This window comes from Bombus huntii, chromosome 8 (assembly GCF_024542735.1).
Source record: "Bombus huntii isolate Logan2020A chromosome 8, iyBomHunt1.1, whole genome shotgun sequence".
NCBI classification, from domain to species: Eukaryota; Metazoa; Arthropoda; class Insecta; order Hymenoptera; family Apidae; genus Bombus; species Bombus huntii.
Genome location: NC_066245.1, coordinates 14,271,556 through 14,290,179, shown reverse-complemented (window position 1 = coordinate 14,290,179; position 18,624 = coordinate 14,271,556). Strand labels below are relative to the sequence as shown.

The following is an 18,624-nucleotide window of genomic DNA, read 5'->3' as shown; positions in this document are numbered from 1 at the left end:
CGTTAATTTATAATGATAAATTGTTCCGTTTCATCAAGAAAGCTAGGTACACCAAGGTATGAATCTCGAAAACCGCCAATCGATTGATGGGATGAAAAATGACTTTTTTCTGTCTGGACTCATCGCCATTAAGAACGCCATCAATCAACATACGAAGGGAAAAAATTTTTCTCTGACTAGTTACGTAAACCAGAAATTTTCTTCTCCATTTCTGCCGATTTCTTCATACGCTATTGATACCTGTACTACTGCTTCTCCCAGTCTTGATAATCATGTCACGATATCTTCGTTACGCGACGTATTGAATACAACTCGCAAAGAAATAGTAACATCACTCATTAATTATACGCGTAAGAAACGCTTTGTACTGCCAAATCTGAACCACCCTATTAAACGAACAGTATCGGAATCAGCGTATAAGCATACGGTACCTGCACATCTATATCTCATACAGGCATATCGCGTAGAGGTTAACAGCGATTTCAAAACGCTCGTTTCCGAGGACCAAGGTCTCCTCTCGATTGACCGAGAAACGCGCATAAAATCTTTCAACAAGCAACACCTAACCATCATCCTCCATCAGGTTACGCCGGACCGCAGACCAAAATCGAACTTGGCTTTATCGAGGCGCACCGATAAAACCACGAAGCCCGAGTACATCAGCGACAACAATTAAAATTAAGATTAAAAGAAAGGAAGACACAGATGGGTCGGGTCTCGAGTTTGAGGGCGAACTACCAAACTTACGAAGAAACTTACGAGACGCACTACGCTTCAGGCTGGAGAAAGTCCTTGCGGTGGCTCCCACTGCTGTGCGACTGCAATGCACCATCGTGCCATCGGGGGAATATTATTACACGATTTCACGTAACGCACGTGCCGAGTCAACTGACGCGAGAACACGTATATACTCGCGCGAGCTGACAACCAGCCTTTGGAGAAGAGAGATCATCGTCGGAGAAGTGAGTGCCGTACGCGCCTCGTAGGGGATCAATCACATTCAGACGCGTCCCAGGCCAGATGAGATCGGAAGAGAACGGATCGCTTCCAAGTTCGAACGCTTGATTTACCACTCTGACTTCGTGATCGAGGAGCATCGCTTCCGGGATCATCGCGGAAGAAATCTAACGTGGACTACAAATACGACTAATTTTTGTCGTTAGAAACGATGACAGAATTAAATTCTATTTAAATACATCTATGAAGCGAGTTTGTATGTACGCATGCTTATTTCAAAATTCCTTTCGTTTCACGCAATAACAATAAAGAAATCGTAATAGCGTAACGTGTTTAACTCGAACCAGGTTTCTAATAGGGAGAAATCTCGCGTCACGGAAATTCTTTCGATTTTTCCAGTTTTTCACGTCACACTTGACGAAAAATAAGCCAAAAATTTTACTCGCCTTTAAAATCGCCAGCATAATAACTAGGTTCATAGAACGGCAAAGATGCTGCTTCGTGGTTGACCCCAACGAGAAATTTCTAAACATAGGAGAAACCTAACGAGATTTTATCGCGGAAGTTCAATCCTTTATTCCAAGTGGATGTTAAGTAGAACGTCATCGAATTTCTATCCTGCTCGGGTGCTCGTATAACCGTCTATGTAATCATCTTTCTCCAAGGAGATGCTTTTACGCGGGAAAATTGCAGCCTGCATTGTAAAAGTGTATACAGGGTAGTTTCGAAGTTTGCGCGCAAGATTAACATTCAAATATACATAATACTTATCGTTAAACGCATTTTGAAACGCGTGTCTAATTGATTGGTAAAAATAAAACAGAAATAAATAGTAGATATACTTTTAAATGAAAAACAATTCGCATTTTCAATAGCTAAAAAGATAATATGTGTAATAGTATGAAACGTCCTATATGTCTTTAAATACTGCATGTCAAGATAAATAGTTTAGCGCGGAATTCACTTATATCATATTTATCCTCTTCAATCTCAATTTACGCAACATATTTAGAAATTCTTCCACATGCCACAGATTTATCTTAACACCTTGGAACTGACTACATATTTGCAATAACTTTTTGTAGAATGCGGTCTAAACAGGGCTGTCAGTTTTCCGCGTGCTGCTTTTAAAATATCATTAGCAGATAAGGATTTTTCTCTGCTACAGCGGAGTGTAGAAATTTGTATCGGGTCGAACGCGGAACTAATCGAACTTTCCATTTGTCCGATCGATAAGAATGGCATAGAAGGAGCGAATAATATCTATTTCGTCGCTAACCTATCAGCAATTTCTGTTATCTGCGTTTCTCGCGTGATATATCACTCCTATTCGAAAAACTCTTTCTAACCGAAACGTATATCTATACCGGTTAATTACGTTTAATTGATCGATCTGTTTTCCTTTATCTACGAGGAAGTTTCACGGATGTTGAAATACCCGTGATACTTAAGCGGAACGCTCGCCAAACACGGCGAACAACGCATTTCTATTTTCACTCTTTCGCTCTTTCGAACAGAGCTACTCCACTTTTGCGAACAACGATTATGAAGTAACGTTAAACACAATTTTTTAGATCTATTCTCAGTCGGGCCGTTTTAGTTTTACTAATTCTATACAAGTGAATAAGGAGAACGTTAGTCCGCTTGCTATATTAATGCGGCAATTATCGCAGTCGCTCTATCATTAATAACTGGATGTAGGTAAGTAATACGAAATTCCATTCTTGTCTATAAATCGTGAGTAAATTTTTTCTTCAAGGCGTAATGGTTTTTGTCATAATTCAGAAATACGTATACTTAACAATTTGAAACTCCAATCTTTTCAACAACTACATGTGAGATATTTATCTCGTATCGAGTAATAATCGCGCACGAGACGCGGCATACGTTTATTTACAGTCATCATTTTCCGTACCAATGACGCGTGGCAGACACGTTCTTCATCCTTTCACTCGTGTAAATCGATCGGCTCTGCATTCTTGCTAAATCTTTTAGAATCTACGTTCGAAGCATACATCGTGTACAATCGCATGCATCTAGGAAATATTCGACCTTGCATTTTTCTATCATTCGTCCTTCTGATAATCTTTGAAAGAATCTTGATTAACGTACATTTCTTGAATGATGTATTATCTTATTTTTTCTAATTCTTTAACACAATTTTTAGTACGAGAGAATCTGCGAGAATTTTTGCTGCTTCGATTTAAAATATTTGTTGAAAATGACAACGTGAGTTCTCGCTCGCCATCTATATGCTGACGGCTAGTTACAAAAAGGAGTAACTAGAAGATATTACCAGACACGGTCGATAGACCAGATCGATAGTTTAAGACTTCCTTTTCGTTCATTCGTTCGTGTCCCTTCCAAGTGTGTGCAATAAAGGTTTTTCGGCTCCGAGAAGTGTGGTGTTTTTCATCCGAATAATAAAGTAATAACTAACGCGATCCTACCTCTAAATATAAATATAACAACAATATTTCTAGGTACTCTTATATTCCGGTTGATGATTAAAGACACGGAACGTTAAGATCTGCGATACAGAAAATCGAAAAATGATTGAAGAAGTTAAACTTTAGAGCCCATACTCGAGATGAAAGTCCGCGATGCGAAAAAGAGAGCAGCCTCGGATCTCGATTGTCACAAGCATTAAATCGAAACGAATATTCGCACCAGAATCCAGGATAATGATTTCGATGGCTATCGAGGCACAATGAGTCTGTGCAATTTTACGCAGATGCGGGATAAGTAAGCATCAATTATCATTAACGTTAATTTGAAATTAACGTTGACCATAGCGAGAAATGATCGTTCCTGGCCGTTTGAGACCACACGAAGAAACTCTGTCATTTCGCATAAATACAAATCTGCCCATTAATTGTCGTTGCTATAAATTATAGTATTATAAATTCGGCCTTTTGATCGTCAATTTGAACGCTATTCTCGCAGGCACAGAAGATATTTCTTCTTTGATGCTTCAACCGTGGCGCGACAGTCTGCGTGAACGCCCCTTTACATTCAATTACTCGTTAACATGAATTCCACACAGCTGAGAAATGAAATAGCGTTGGTCACGGTGTTTCTAATCGCTCTTCGCTCGGGGAGCTTGCTCGAATGTTTGCTCGTCTAGCCTTGTAGGTGTTTCATCGGTTACCGGTATAGTCACCCATTGTTTCCGTCGATTTTGTACACGTACTTCTTCATTTTCTTTCTAAGGGCTATATTAATTGCAGTGATAGCACTTCAACGTTGAACGCGTGTTATAACATAGGGGAATAAGAATATTTGTTTTTGTTTTTCATTAATGTCTGTTTCCTTTATTCTGGATACTACAATAGATACGCAGTTACAAGCATAGCAAGTAAAGTATTCTTCTTAATGGAAACTTTGCTATTTTCATATCATAAATTAAACACAGATTTATGATACACACTTTTTTACCGTATTATCTTATTCACAAACAACCGCATATTTCCTTACGATTGCCAAACAATTTACAACCACATTTTTTATACTAGATATTTATTCATCCCTATCATGCAATAAGATAGAACGCTGTTATTTCTCTGGGCGTCAAGTTCTTTCGATCTCGATTCTTAGAACACATCCATCGACTACTTGGGAAAATAACGCGGGCGATCCAATCGCGTAGCAATTTGCACGTGAGCGTTCAATAGACACGTCGATGTTGGTATGCGCTTTGTAGGCTGAGATTCAGACGCATTCCTTGCACAACCAGTAATTTAAGCAGCAGCCGATTGATATAATGCGACAGACGTAATGTACCAGGAATCAATCGCGAGTGTCAACGAGTAACCACGCTCTCTTAGAATGTCACGTTCGACTGAAAAAAAATCCTATCGTCAAAGGATGCAAGTAATTTCGATTCGCACGAGCGCTGATGTTCCGCACGTTACTTCCGATACTTGTGCATCTTTTGCAATACTTGCGTTTCTAGATATTTATTTGGGAAATGTTGCTGCACGTTCTTGTCTGTCGTTATATTCTGTAGGATATGGCGAATGAGAGTAGAATTAAAAATAAAAGTTGGCAATAGAAATAACATTGACAAGATATAATTCCCTATAACTGTAATTCTGTAACCTAGTTCACCTACTACGATAACTTTTTCCTTATCAGCGATTTACATATTTTTAATTCAGTTTATGTATTTCGGTATTTCTTATCGTAATTTTAATTCAATTCCTTGCACTCCATAGATCTTACTGCGGCATCCATCAAATATGTTCCCGTCTCAAGTATGACTCGATTCATAATATCTGTGCCATATCTCCTTACAAACCTAATTGAATTCACCCATTACAAATACTTTCTTTTTAACCATGATCTCTATATCTCTATAATCCAATCCATGAGTCATAATGTTTCTTGGTCTCGAATCAATTCTCTGGACTATATATGTCTTGGTACAGCTTTAATCGAATTCACGATACTCAAATCTTTTAACCCACTTCGGGCTACTTGTTTCTGCCTCTCAAAGTCAGGACAACACCCCTTCTATTCATTATTTTTCTTTTCATCTATTTCAATATTTCTTGTCCCAATTGTCCGAACCGATAGACCGTAATACGCTCGCGATACTTCGACATAGGGTTCGATCAACTTCTCGTTTCTATCTCGACTCGAATCGTGCGACCTACCGTCTCTTTCGATTCGATGCTACTCTATTCTACTCTACTCTACTCTACTATAACGAGTAATTCGAGAGCTTCGCGTTCGCGACATTTTTACACGCGTCATAACATCGTAGCTGATACGTAAGTGTGAACGAGCTGCGGCCACGTTATTACACAGGTAATACACCTGTTACCATACGCGTTGCGTAAGCCTCTTCAGAGGCGAACCCTCGGCTCAAACTGGCCACAAGAATTCCGAGTACTTTCACTCGACTTGCTTGTCGGTGAAGAGGTGTCGCGCACCATACATACGCACAACTGCCGTCGTTCGACAGCGTACAGAGAAGGTGAAACATTTGTTGCATACTTTCCAGCCGACCGGTAAAATTCGAGCGAAATTAATTCTGAAAAATTGATGGTTCGTTGCACGATCAATGAGAGTCCAACTCGGAGCGTTATATCCATTATACGCCACGCTCATTCGCCAGCCCGTTCGTTAGGTAATTTAGAAATTAACGTTGTTTCCCTCGACCGTCCTACGCGTGCTATGGATTCGCTGGAATGTAAACGGAGTTTGCGCGACCGACTAATTTTCGATAAAAACGATAACTCATTTTGTACTGAAAAAACTAATTGGTTCTCTACTGATTCTTTTCTTTTTTGGTACCAAGAAAAAGGAATCTTTTATTTTTTTTTAATATATCACTTTATAATCTACTTTATTGCTCTATGATAGCCCTAGTCTATTAACAGAATTCTATTCTAGATTAAAGTTATGCCAAACAAATAATAAATCGTTTGTACATTAAATTGTACATTAAATGACTCATGCAGCCGAGTCAAACAAGAGTAAAACAACTGACACGGTTTCAGACTGAATCCCGAAGGAACGATAAAAAGGATAGATAGGATATTTATTGACATAAGCGGAGGAATATCTCGAAGCATAAATCGGTGGATAATACGATTTAAAAAAGGGAAGAATGAAGAATATATGAGCAATTTAAGTCCATCATATTCAGCTACAAATTATCAGACAATTCGTCTGTATACATAATATATTAAATCACGATCAGGAAATTGCATGATCGATCGCAAACAGAAATCCGCAAAATAAATATAATTTATTTCAGGCGTTCACGATATTATTAACCACGCCACGATGATTACTAGTATCATATTTACGTATTTGTTACAACATCGTCTTCTATTTTATTTTATCATCCGTTAGTTATCGAAATGTATCGAATTAACGAAATAGTCATCCGATATTCTTAGAAAGTTCATTTTCACAAATAAATTCAGTAAGAATTTCCTTAACTGTAATAAAATCTCTAATTTAGCATCGAATGCTGCTCCTTTGAAACATATCGACCGAGGGAATTTCCTCGAAGACACCGTAAGTGGTAATTTACTTACAGCAACGATTTCCAATTAACTAGCTGCTTTCCGTCGCATTGCTATGCTCTCCAGTTACGCCTTTATTATTTCGAACAAAAAAAAAAAACACGTTCAACTCCGCATTCTAGTACATTGGGGCCGCTTCGACTCTTTTACGTTTCCCCTATTGAACATGACATAACGTACTACGAAGTTTCTTCAGCTTTCCCCGACCCTCGTCAAAAGGCTGCGCCATGTCTGTAATTTTCGATATTACACGCTACGGAGTTCGAGGCACAGATGTTCCACCGAACGTCCAACCACTATTTACATAATACGTTTTCTGTATTAAAACATTCGCCTGTCCAGTTGTGCCCGAACGAAAAATTTTTTATGACCGATGTTGCAAATTTGGTTTAAAAAGACCACTTTGGTTTAAGACGACTTAGATGATTTTTTACTTTTCGCTGACTCTTTAAAAATAACGCATGGGTACTGTATAAAATTGTTCGCCAAGTTTGCAACTCACTATTTTATATTTTTCTCTCTATCCCACAGCGATATCTTTCTGAAACATCGTTTCATTGTACGATTCCAAGATAATTCCAAGTCCAAATTAATTGCAACCGGTAAAAAAATCTCATAGCGACAGAAAGTACACAAAACTACATAAAATGTTTGTGAATGAAGAAAGGGTTCCTTGTCAATATGTCGTTTGCGCGATTGAAGTTCTCCATTCATTAGGTTTCTCCGTTGACCTGTATTTCAATATGACACGAATTGTTTAACTACTTCCAAATTCTATACGTCTGGCTGCTGCACTGATTACGTAAAATTTTTTTCGAAAGGAAAATTAATGAAACATTTACTTCACATCATATAAGTGCAAATTCGATCGAAAGTTCGTGTGTAATACTATATAATAAATCTAACTCGGTCCGAAATACAAGAAAGTTCCAGAGCTTCGTTAGCTTTGATTTGCACATTTGTTGATCTTTGCCAATCTACTCTCTTAAGCCAACTACCCTCGAGCTTCTATCTCAGTCAGCAGAAAAAACTCGTATTAATCTCTCCTTGAAACTAAAAATCCGCCACGAATTTCATCATATTTACCAGCAGTAGGCAGTTCGACCGTGAATCGAATTCGTATTACGACACAACATGATTTTCCTTTCGCCTGGAATTACGCACAATCTGTGAAGCTACTACGAATTGAGAGAACTTGCACGCGACGAGATTGTCCAAGTATACGAACTGGAAAAAAATATTCAACAGGGTTTTCAGCTGCAAAGCTACCTCTTTGAATTTATAGAAATTTGTTCTCTCTTTATTATGACGCTACGATACCGTTTAGAAGTAGAAATAGCTTGTCAGGAAATTATCTTGAGTTTCGAGAATCTGTGTTAATTTTCTTTTGATTTTTACGTACATTATCGCACGAAAGAATTCGAAAGGAAACACTTGTCGCAAATGCACCATTTACTTGCAATAAAATACTTTCCCCTAAAAACTACGTCCATTGCCTTTTTTACAATCTCCACTCGTAGCTTAGAGAATCTTTCTTACACAGATCGAGGCAATAAAATCTTGAATCATACATGAAGGCACGTGCATTTACTTTCGCGTGTTAAAACCCTCGATTATACGTTTATAGCTTTAATCATCGGCTAATTATTTCAAATTTCGTAATGACTGAATTTGTAATCGGGATTGTTGCGCGACGTTCATTTTGGCCTGTGTATTTCAGTCCATGTAATATCCAGAAGAAAAGGTGGTTTCAAATGTCGCTACATTTTCGAAGAAATTTCGAAAGAATATTTAAATTATAGATGGGTTAAGATAAATAAATTTCATTAAAAAGTTTGTAGCAAAATTCTTTGGCAATGCGTGAGATGAAGTGTTTAAAGTTTAATAGAATGTTTTTTTATGATGTGTAATTAAATTTAGCATTGGATGTCCTTTTTTCTATTTAAATTGTACGAATCGATTCTATTGTCTTGAGAACGTAGGAACAGAAATTGCCAGTGATTTTGCAATACGATTTCTGCAATTACCAATGATTTCTTTTTATCGAATGTACGATGCTGCTGCAATGTTGCAATCTCTACATCATTCATCTAAGTTTTTTTTCGCAAACAGCCAATGCGATATTTCAACACAACTACTGGAACGATATAAGGCTGATATTCCTTACAATCAAACTGATAAATTAGAGAAATTAAAATGATTTCTTTCGGTAATACTTGAAACGAAGATTTTCTTTCAAAATTTGAAGGAAACGGAACAAAGTAATTTCAGATATTAATTAAAGCAATTAAGATAACTCTGGAAGATATCAAACAATTAAAGGACAAGCAGGAAAAACATTTGTTCCTGAGATGCACCGGATGTACACGCGATCCCTGCTTGATCGGGCACGAACTCGGTTTTTCAGAAACGCCACGAGTCTAGCGGGGCTAATTCAGTTTCGCTCGGCTCTAATCACGTTTGGCCGGTTAATCGCTCGAAAATCACAGTGCGCTCCGACGTGAGAGAAACGGGCCGACCTAACGCGGCCTGTAAACTTTAAACGCCAACTTAATTCCTAGAGAACCGGCTGTAATTAGACGGTTGAGTTGAATTTTTGCCCCGGGAACACGTAAAACGCCGCTCCAAAGCGATGAGGTCTCTTTGCTTTATGAAGAAGCTTCGTTAAAAGTTTAACTCAAGCTTAGCCTTTTGTTCGTTTCACTTTAACGCACTTTCGCGGAATAATGCATCTTTCAAAGTAATTCGCAGGTTGCTGGTATTATTTTATGTTTGGGGTTGTTTGGTTAATTTCATGACTGTGCCTTTAATGTATTTAAGATTTTAAAAAAATAAGCGTGCGCGTTCAAATGTGGAATTCAAATTAGAAAATAGAAGGGAATAGAAGTAGAAAAACATATTTATATGAGAAAAACGCAATATACGTGTCATTTTCAAATATTAAATTTCTCAGTCTTTGAAATCTCTCCTCCCCTTTCGTCTTGAATTCATAATTATAGGAGTTATCACCGTTAGTGATTCCGAAAATTATGTTACGTGGAATGTTGTCTGGAATTTTCTTTTATTGCCATCAAACATTTTAGTCATCGATGTAATTCCACGATCGACGAAACGGTGAATAAACATAAAACAACCCCACGCTACTGTACACGTCGAGAACCAATGCGTAAAATTTAAACGAACATTATCGTTACAAGTCTGGTTTCTTGTAACACACTGAAAACAGCAAGCCAATACCACTTGCATGGTAGAAAATTCTAAACTACTGATACAACCCGTTTTAATTCATTTCATAGAGACATAACTAAGAGGACTATTCAGATTGTTATGAAATGAAAAATTCCAATGGAATCTTATACCCAACTTGTACAATTATAATAACGAATACAGATCTTCTAAAAAATTTAAGTTATTTACAAATCACAAAAATATCAATCTTGAAAAATACGATATAATGCAGCTAACAACTATCGCTATGATAACTTGATCCTGTCACCGTCATTTCTTACAACAATATCACATATCATACATCATTACCATTCTGCTATTATTTCACTCTGTATATCACTAAATGCAATTGAAATATACAATTAAATGAAATATGCGATAAAAAAGATGTTACGCGATACTACTAAATCCTCTTATAAATTTTCACCTCAAAGGACTTCAAATGGAAAAGCACGTCGCCAACATTTTTAACCGCTCTCGAAGTTCATTACTCCAAGAATCGACGATAACATTTTCCGGGAAGAATCTCTATGATGACCTCCTGAATCTCTAATCCCATTTCCAAAGGTTTCTATCTTCCCCTGCCCGCTCACCTGTTAGCGACACTACACACGCGATAGCATGAGAGAGTCTCTTTGAAGCCATGAAAGCCTCGGCTCTTTCCGCTCTCTCAAGTTCGATGGAGGAGCAGCACAGCCGTAAATAAATAATAGAATTTAGCCAATGAAAGCGGCTCAACGTCGTTGAAATAGGTCCGAGCACTGACCTCACGAGCTTCGATCCGTTGCAAGTCCACGCTTAATTGAACTTCCCTGTGTGCATATACGTACATCAGCACTAGTATCTACATATATAAATGTGTATGCATTCTCACCCACGTGCAATTTTGATCTATGCACGTGCCTGTATTCGACGCCGTGCGCATGTCTCTAACGCGAAAACATCGAGATACGATTCCGTTTCTCTCTCGCCACGAGGAAGAAGAAGCCGTTCCAAATTAAAATTAGGGTCGCGTCTTTCGATGTACGCAAGTATATAACGAGGTAACAATTTGTTGGTACTCGTCTCAGCGGTGTGCGAGGGTAGTTTCTTCCGGAAACATAAGCTCGATAGGGCTTTTTCATTCATCCATTTATCATAGCGCTCTTTTGCGTTTGATATAGTATGCACGACTCATGGAATATCTAAATAAGCCGAAAATTCAGACTGAATCACGAGATATCTTAAGTCTGTATGTTGTTAATAGGTGTATAAGCTTCGCCCGAGAAATATCCGACTATTGTATTTAATATTAAAATAAAAGACTATATACACAGGGCAACAACCTCTTAAATCTTTTGAACGTATATCTCTTGAGATCTTTAATTTCGTTTTAATCAAGATTAAATGTGAAAAAAAATAATTTGTCGAGATATGTTAAAACACTTGCAGTTATTTGATAACTTCTAATTGGCGTACTCCTCGGTTTTCATAGATGCTTTCTCGCTGTAAACGATAGTTCTACAATGCTTAATAAGGTGCAAACAAAATGTTTCACACTATGTTACTGTAGACGCACGACACTCGTTCAGAAAGCATCGACACGAAAAAATCTTTCTAATTAATGTAAATAAAGTAATCTGCTCGAATATTTCAAGACTTCGACGCGTGTTCGACAACTTTTAATTAGTCGAGTTTTCTATGCGATTAGCGCTCTCGTATCATGGCGACGTAGGAAACCAAATTTACGTTGATTTCTCCAACGATGCTTTTTCTGAAAATAAATTACAAATATTTATATTTTTACGGACTTCATACTAGCATCGATAAAGCGCCGAGAGTTGATAACTAATTTGAGAGTGATTAGGTTAATTTCTCTAATTAACGTTTTCGATCTAAATTCAGCATTATTCTGCAATAACGAACACGCCATTTCCATCCTAAATGTCGCATCACATCAATTAACTCGCTAATATGGACATCAGCAGACGTAGTGTCGTTGACACGAAAGTTAATCCGATTTGCGATCACAAATGTCTTTTGATTATTAACGAATTGAACCGTATAATCAGCGTAGGAATGGGATATTAAAACGGAACACGCCGAACACACCAAACCCGTCGGTGTTCCCAATATTAATTTATCAAATTGTATTCGGGAAGCGACATTTATTTTTACCGGCGGCACTTAAATCGGCTATATACGAAAGAGGAAATTTATAGATCCTTGAGATCGATAAATAATCAGGCTTTTACGTAATTGTGCGTAATTCAATGAACGCGAACGTCGAATCACGACTGCGGGAGTTCTTGTACATAAAAATTAACCGCTAGTTTATACGTTTGTCGGTTCACATCTTTCGCGTATGTGAACATAATTGCTCACTTACTAAATAAATTAGTGCTTTACGAAGGCATTCGATTACACGCTTGGAAACGAATATTTAAGGAATTTCCAGACCGCCTAATATATATATTGCGGTTCACGTCGCGTTTCTAGCCCTTTCTCAAACGATTCCGAATCCGAGTTTGAAGAACAAAACAATGATCGTACAAATCGATCTTCTGGTCGCATCGATTGAATGTCCTAACGAGCTAGGAAGAGTTTCTATGCGAGCGTGGCAAGTGGTGCTGATTGATTTACGATCGTTCCAATTGCGATCGTGGAAAAAGGAACGAAATCGATTTCTGTAAAACCGCAATGCAAACGGCCGTTATTGCCACCACTCGCGAAGGCGATTGGATGTGAGTATGTTAATAAAATGCGTCTTGAGAAGAAGAGTTGACGTCACATGGTGGATTGATTTTAATGGCTTCTTTGCTTCTTTGGATCTTCGATAACGATGTGCCGAGCGTCTCGTACAGTAATATTTGTTTAAACGGTCGTTAACAAATTGCCGTACGAACGAATCACGAAAACGATGTCTTGTGAAATATAATAGGTCTTCGTGGTAATCAACCTACAGTTTGTATAGAGTACTATTCCGAACAAACATTTCCGACGAACATTTCATGGTTTTAATGATTGAACGCATTCTCTATAATAAGAATTTGTAGTACTTTTCAAAATAATCCTAGTATTACTCTAAAAAATTATAAATCACTTACGATTTTACTGCTACTTTAAACAAAAACTGGCGGTCAAAGTTTTACAGCATTATTGATCGATATTCTCTACTGGTATGGTTGTATCTGAAACAAAATTTTAAAATGTTACAAATGTTACATTATGTAATATATATAAAATGTGTACACTTGTTACATTATGTAATATATATAAAATGTGTACAATTGTTACAAAATCAGATTAACTGTATAATTTTACACGTTGACTTTAACGATGAAAGAAAAGCATTAAGAACGCGACGTTCGCGCGGTCGCAGGGGCGATCGAAAGGGTGACGAGAAAGAGGAAGAACGATGCGAACAGACCAAGGGGGGTTTGGCAGTGCGACAAGCGCAACGCTGGAAATAGCGACCGGGGGTAGGGAGTCCGGTTTATAGTTAGCTCCTCTTATAGTTAGCCGCTGACTAGCTCTCTGCAGAATGCGAAATCGGTCTTCAAAGCTTCCTCCCTTTCGCCTCTTTCTTCCATGCCCTTTCGTCGAACGCTTTTTTATCTGTCGCCAATTTGCAGACATATTCGTTTCTGTCCGATACTTTCTTCTTTCCTGCATCTTCCTCCTTCCTCTTTTTCCTCCCACTTAGGTCTTAATCGTTCACTCTTACCAAACTATTCTAACTCATCCATAGTTTGAACTTTCTCGGGTCCGTTTCTGTTTTAGCTGGGTTTATTTCTGCGCGACGGTTTATCGCATTAGGATCGTGAACGCTTCTCTTTGAAAGCGTCTCTTGGCCCAGACTCAGGAGCACGCTGAGCGACGGAATCTTTGTGAAAAAAAGAAAAAGCACTGCAGTTTGGTCGGATCGGGAATGAATTCCGGCGACATATTACGAGTGTTAGGGGATCTAGGTCCTAGAGACATAGTCACGATCGCGACTGGATGTCTTGGTACACCACTCGTGCAAAAATGATATAACGACACGAGTTTGTTTCTATACTCTATATCAGATTAAATTCTATTATATTAGATTCTATAATAGAATACTCGCGTGAAGATTTAAGACGAATAGTGCCTTTAGAGAAATGCTGGTCGAAGATCCAAGTGATACGATATATTTACATAGAGTGACAATTGGTAATTATGCAAGGTGTGAAAGATATTCCATTTTGTTTGCATTATTAATAAATACTTATAGAAGTCTGCTTAATTATTTTCGGTTGTTACGTGATTATCATTCTCACTTTAAAAGGTACAGTACAGATATTTTAATACAGGTCTATGAAAAAAAATGCGAGAAAAAATTGTAAATAGACTTTGATAAGTAAGTAGGTTGATATATTACTTTCTCTATGAATTCATATTTTGAAACAAAAACTAAACTCATAGATGAATAATAATCTTGGAAAATATCTACCAGAGCGATGTGAATTGCGCAAATTTGATAATTTATGACGAAATGGTAGCCAGTTATCAAATACATGTACCTACTTATACTTGAAAATCTAGCTTCTGTTAGGTATAAGAATGAATGACGATTCATCCAATTTAATGTGAGAATGCCAGGGATCGAGGATAAAGCAATTTATCGTAATATTCTACGAACGCGAACGTGTATCAAGCTATACTTATCCGATAAATTCATCAACGAATACCGAATAAAAATCTTAATATCCGATATTAAAGTGAGAATTACACTAAAAAGCATAATCACGAAGTGAAAATTACACTGAAAAGCATAATCACGATACCAAATACCAGATATTAAAATTTATATTTACCTGCCTATACGTTGCCTACGAATCGATCATTTATTATATTTATAAACTCTGACACTATTAAATCTAACTACAATTCATGAATTTTAGCTTCAGTTGATAAACGCGCACTGATAACGCGGTATCATGGTTAGTAACGTAACTATGTACTTTAAATGTACCACACTTAGCACCAAGATCAGCAAAACGCGCGTTACGAAGTTGATAGAAACCCGAGATCGAAAGCAAACACTTAAATTCAAAACAGAGGAGGAATATCATAAGAAAGCTTTACAGAAAATCTGCAAGACAGTATGATTTAGCAAATTTCGATCGTTCGCCTCTGTGAGAAAGGTTTCGTGATATAAAAAGCATGCAAGAACAAAAGAAAAAATTGAAGGAGACGGAAGAAGCGTAGCGTGGAAACGAATACATCGGTATTAAAACGCGACTCTAGGCCTTGCTGCTTTAATTTGCCACTAAGGGAAAAACGATTTCAGCAATCTGCACAACCCGTGTAACTTTTTATAATTTACGTCCCAGTGAAACATCTTGTTGGTTACGTTCGCACGTCGGATTTGATTAAACGGGCCTTCGATTCTTCATTCCAGTTGACTGATCAAAAATGATAGTCATCGTCCAATGAAAGCTGTTTTCCTGTGCATGGTTTCCGCCGGATTCGCGTCGACAGTGCTTGCAGTGATAAGTAGGCAGTCGCACGCGCGTGCGTATACTTTACACGAGTCAATAATTAAACGATGACTTCAGTACATGCCTTTGATAACAATTGTCCAGTGTAGGAAAGACATTACATAATTTTTACTACAATTTTAAATTTATCGCCCGAATGGGAGATACGTCGTTCATTAATTACGTATAAACACGCACCAATTCACAAGGGGTTTTCAAGGTATATAAATTGTATCCTTTCTAAATAGCGCAGTTTCAGCAACTGGAGCACAACAATTTTTTGTCGACATTTTATGAATGAACCAAGTAACTTTCAACTTATTATCAACGCACATTTTAATATTACTAGAAGAAACGAGGCGCATTCATACATCATAATCGTTACGCGGAATGAATGAACTATAATGTGGCACGATTTAATAAATATATAATGGAGATTCTCATTATTCAAACTGTAAGAACAGGGAAGCGTGAGTGGGTAAATAAGAAATTTCACAGATAGGATGACGCTGATATTTAAAAGTAACATTAAATATTTAAGAAACAATAGCATTTATCTTCAGAAGACTTATTATTAAGGCTTATTAACCCGATATTTTATTTCAAGAGAGATCGAAACCACAGCCGAAACTAGACCGTGATTCTCTACCTGAGCTATTCAAACTCATCCAGACTCATTCTCAATAACGCCTTGATTCTCTCTGGTTGATACCCCGTACGATGCTTTCACTCGGCTCCAAAGCCCCGATAACAATCCTAACGCCGCTCGACAGGATCCATAATGCAACCAAATACGTATACGGGCGATGAAGCGTTATACTCGCCGCGGGCCGTTATCGTTAAACCAACTGATCCTCGTCCTCTAATTACGCAGCCCCTCCGACCAGACTTTTACGAGATGAATCGGTATCCGATACGATATACGAGCAACGTCTGCGACGAAAAATAATTAACTCGAAAAAATTCAATCCTCCCCTCGCCTATGTCCACTGTGTGACCCTTTGTTTTCACGTTAATTCCATAAATCCCAGTGCAAAGACACGAAATACGTGGCTCAACGGTCCGAAACGTACGCGCTGCTCGTGGCTAACATCAAATTATAAATAGACTGAACTATCCCATTTATCAGCGTCAATAGAGCCGTAAATTTCGCGGCTAACTGTTCTCACTTTACCATCTGGACAGGACCGAGGGAAGTATCCGCTGGCGCGACATAGCGAGTTAGTGCGAGTGAGCACCAGCAAGGATACGCTGCAATCATCCGCGATTTCAGGGTCTTCGCTGACTGCGCTGCGTCAACTCTCTTAGATTCACGCCGGATAGTTAAGTCGTGTTAAATGACCAACGCAACTATCTAGATCCAAAGTACCTATTTCTGGTAAAGGTCAAGAGAAAAAATGGTCGACGACGCGATTCCAATGGCGATTCTCGCGCGGTTCGGGACGAAAAACGAATTCCTATTACACACGGATAATGTATGTTGTATTATATTTCAGGTGTTATTTATTGGGCTAACGTCATCGGTGCCAGACCGTTGTCGAGCTTCTCCGTGTCCTCGCGACATCGTGCGTATTAATATTCAATTTGCATAGGTTTCTCACCGATGTGCCGCCAGATAGACCATAGTGATTGCTCGCACGCTCTTACGTGATTATTTACGGCGGATGTTAGGCCGCATTTTAATTTTAGTTGCCAACAGGTGTCGAATTTTCTCGATAAATGTGCGAATCCTCCTATCTTAAATTACACGCATAGTTTAATCACGAATCTAATTAAATATACATCGATTTTAAGAAATTCGCTATACTATGAAACGGGAACAATAAATCCAGGCACCAAACCATAAACGAATCCAATAAAAATATGTCTGCTTCGCTAAATACGCCCGATGTGGACACAACGGAAACTTTTTTCTATTATTAAGAAAGTAGCAGAAGCACATGGTTCGCCATTAAGCAAACCGATCTCGTCCCGCTCACGGGTTACATAACCGTGAAACAAAAGAGAGCTGGCCGAGTCAGAAAATTACAAGTTGGCCACTTTCCATAAAGATGAACGCGTTGGGATTGGAGCAACGTGACAGAGAAGATAAATTTGACCGGTTTTTCGACAGCGCAGCGTTACGCTTTAACATTAGTCCATCACTTTTCGCGGGTTCTATAATCACTTGAACGTATCCATTCACGTGACCAAATAAGTATTTCCCGCAATTCCCGGCTATCCCTCGAGATTTCGCTGCGTCCACCTATTATCAGCATATTTCAGAAGCTCCTTCTTAAGGACCTTGGAGGCCCGTGCCCGGTAATAACGCGAAACCGGCTGTATCCGACAGTTTGGTCGCTCGCTCGCTCGCTCGCACCTACACCTATCTTCCTCGACTCACACCAGGCTAAATGAATGCAGTCGCTTACAGCTACTGGATACGAAGATTACCCCAAAGGTAATCCTGATCGTACGCAGCTCTCGAAAGGATCCCTCCTCCGGCTAGATTTCTCCTCGAGCAGTTGCTTCTTTTTTCCCGATACCTCCTGCGCTGACGCGCGCAGTGGTATAGGCTCCATTTTCACGGCATCGAAATCGTGTCGAACCCATCCACGAGCTGCAGATTGCACGCCTCGAAAGATATATTTTCGATCGGCCATTTGGATATCGATCGATGAAAAACTGGTTCTGTCGATTTCATTCATTTTGGTAAATGTATATTATTAAACCGATCGTTTGGAAATGAATTTTTCTCTAAAACTCTTAGATTCTAATGTAATATCCATCTTCCAATTATAGTACAATACAAGGAAACACTATAAATTTTCTCAATTCTTAAACAAACTATATATTTACCATCATTTTACTTGATCTATCATTCGCAGGAACGAATATCTTCGAATCGTAAGCCGTGTCGTCATTCGACCACA

At 38.4% G+C, this 18,624-nt stretch overlaps 1 protein-coding gene across 3 annotated transcripts in view; it reads right to left on the bottom strand.

Moving 5' to 3' along the window:
* LOC126868688 (uncharacterized) overlaps nucleotides 1-18,624 on the bottom strand; it is a 78,110-nt gene that overhangs the window by 21,086 nt on the left and 38,400 nt on the right. Inside the window, exons 2-3 of one of the 3 annotated variants that reach the window (XM_050624444.1) lie at nucleotides 13,313-13,396; nucleotides 11,955-11,979 (exon numbers count right to left, since the gene is read on the bottom strand). The exons of 1 other annotated variant lie outside the window; for it this stretch is intronic. The gene's annotated coding sequence lies outside the window, so the exon portion shown is untranslated. The remainder of the gene's footprint in view (nucleotides 1-11,954; nucleotides 11,980-13,312; nucleotides 13,397-18,624) is intronic. One more of the 3 variants, XM_050624443.1, reaches the window with a different exon arrangement.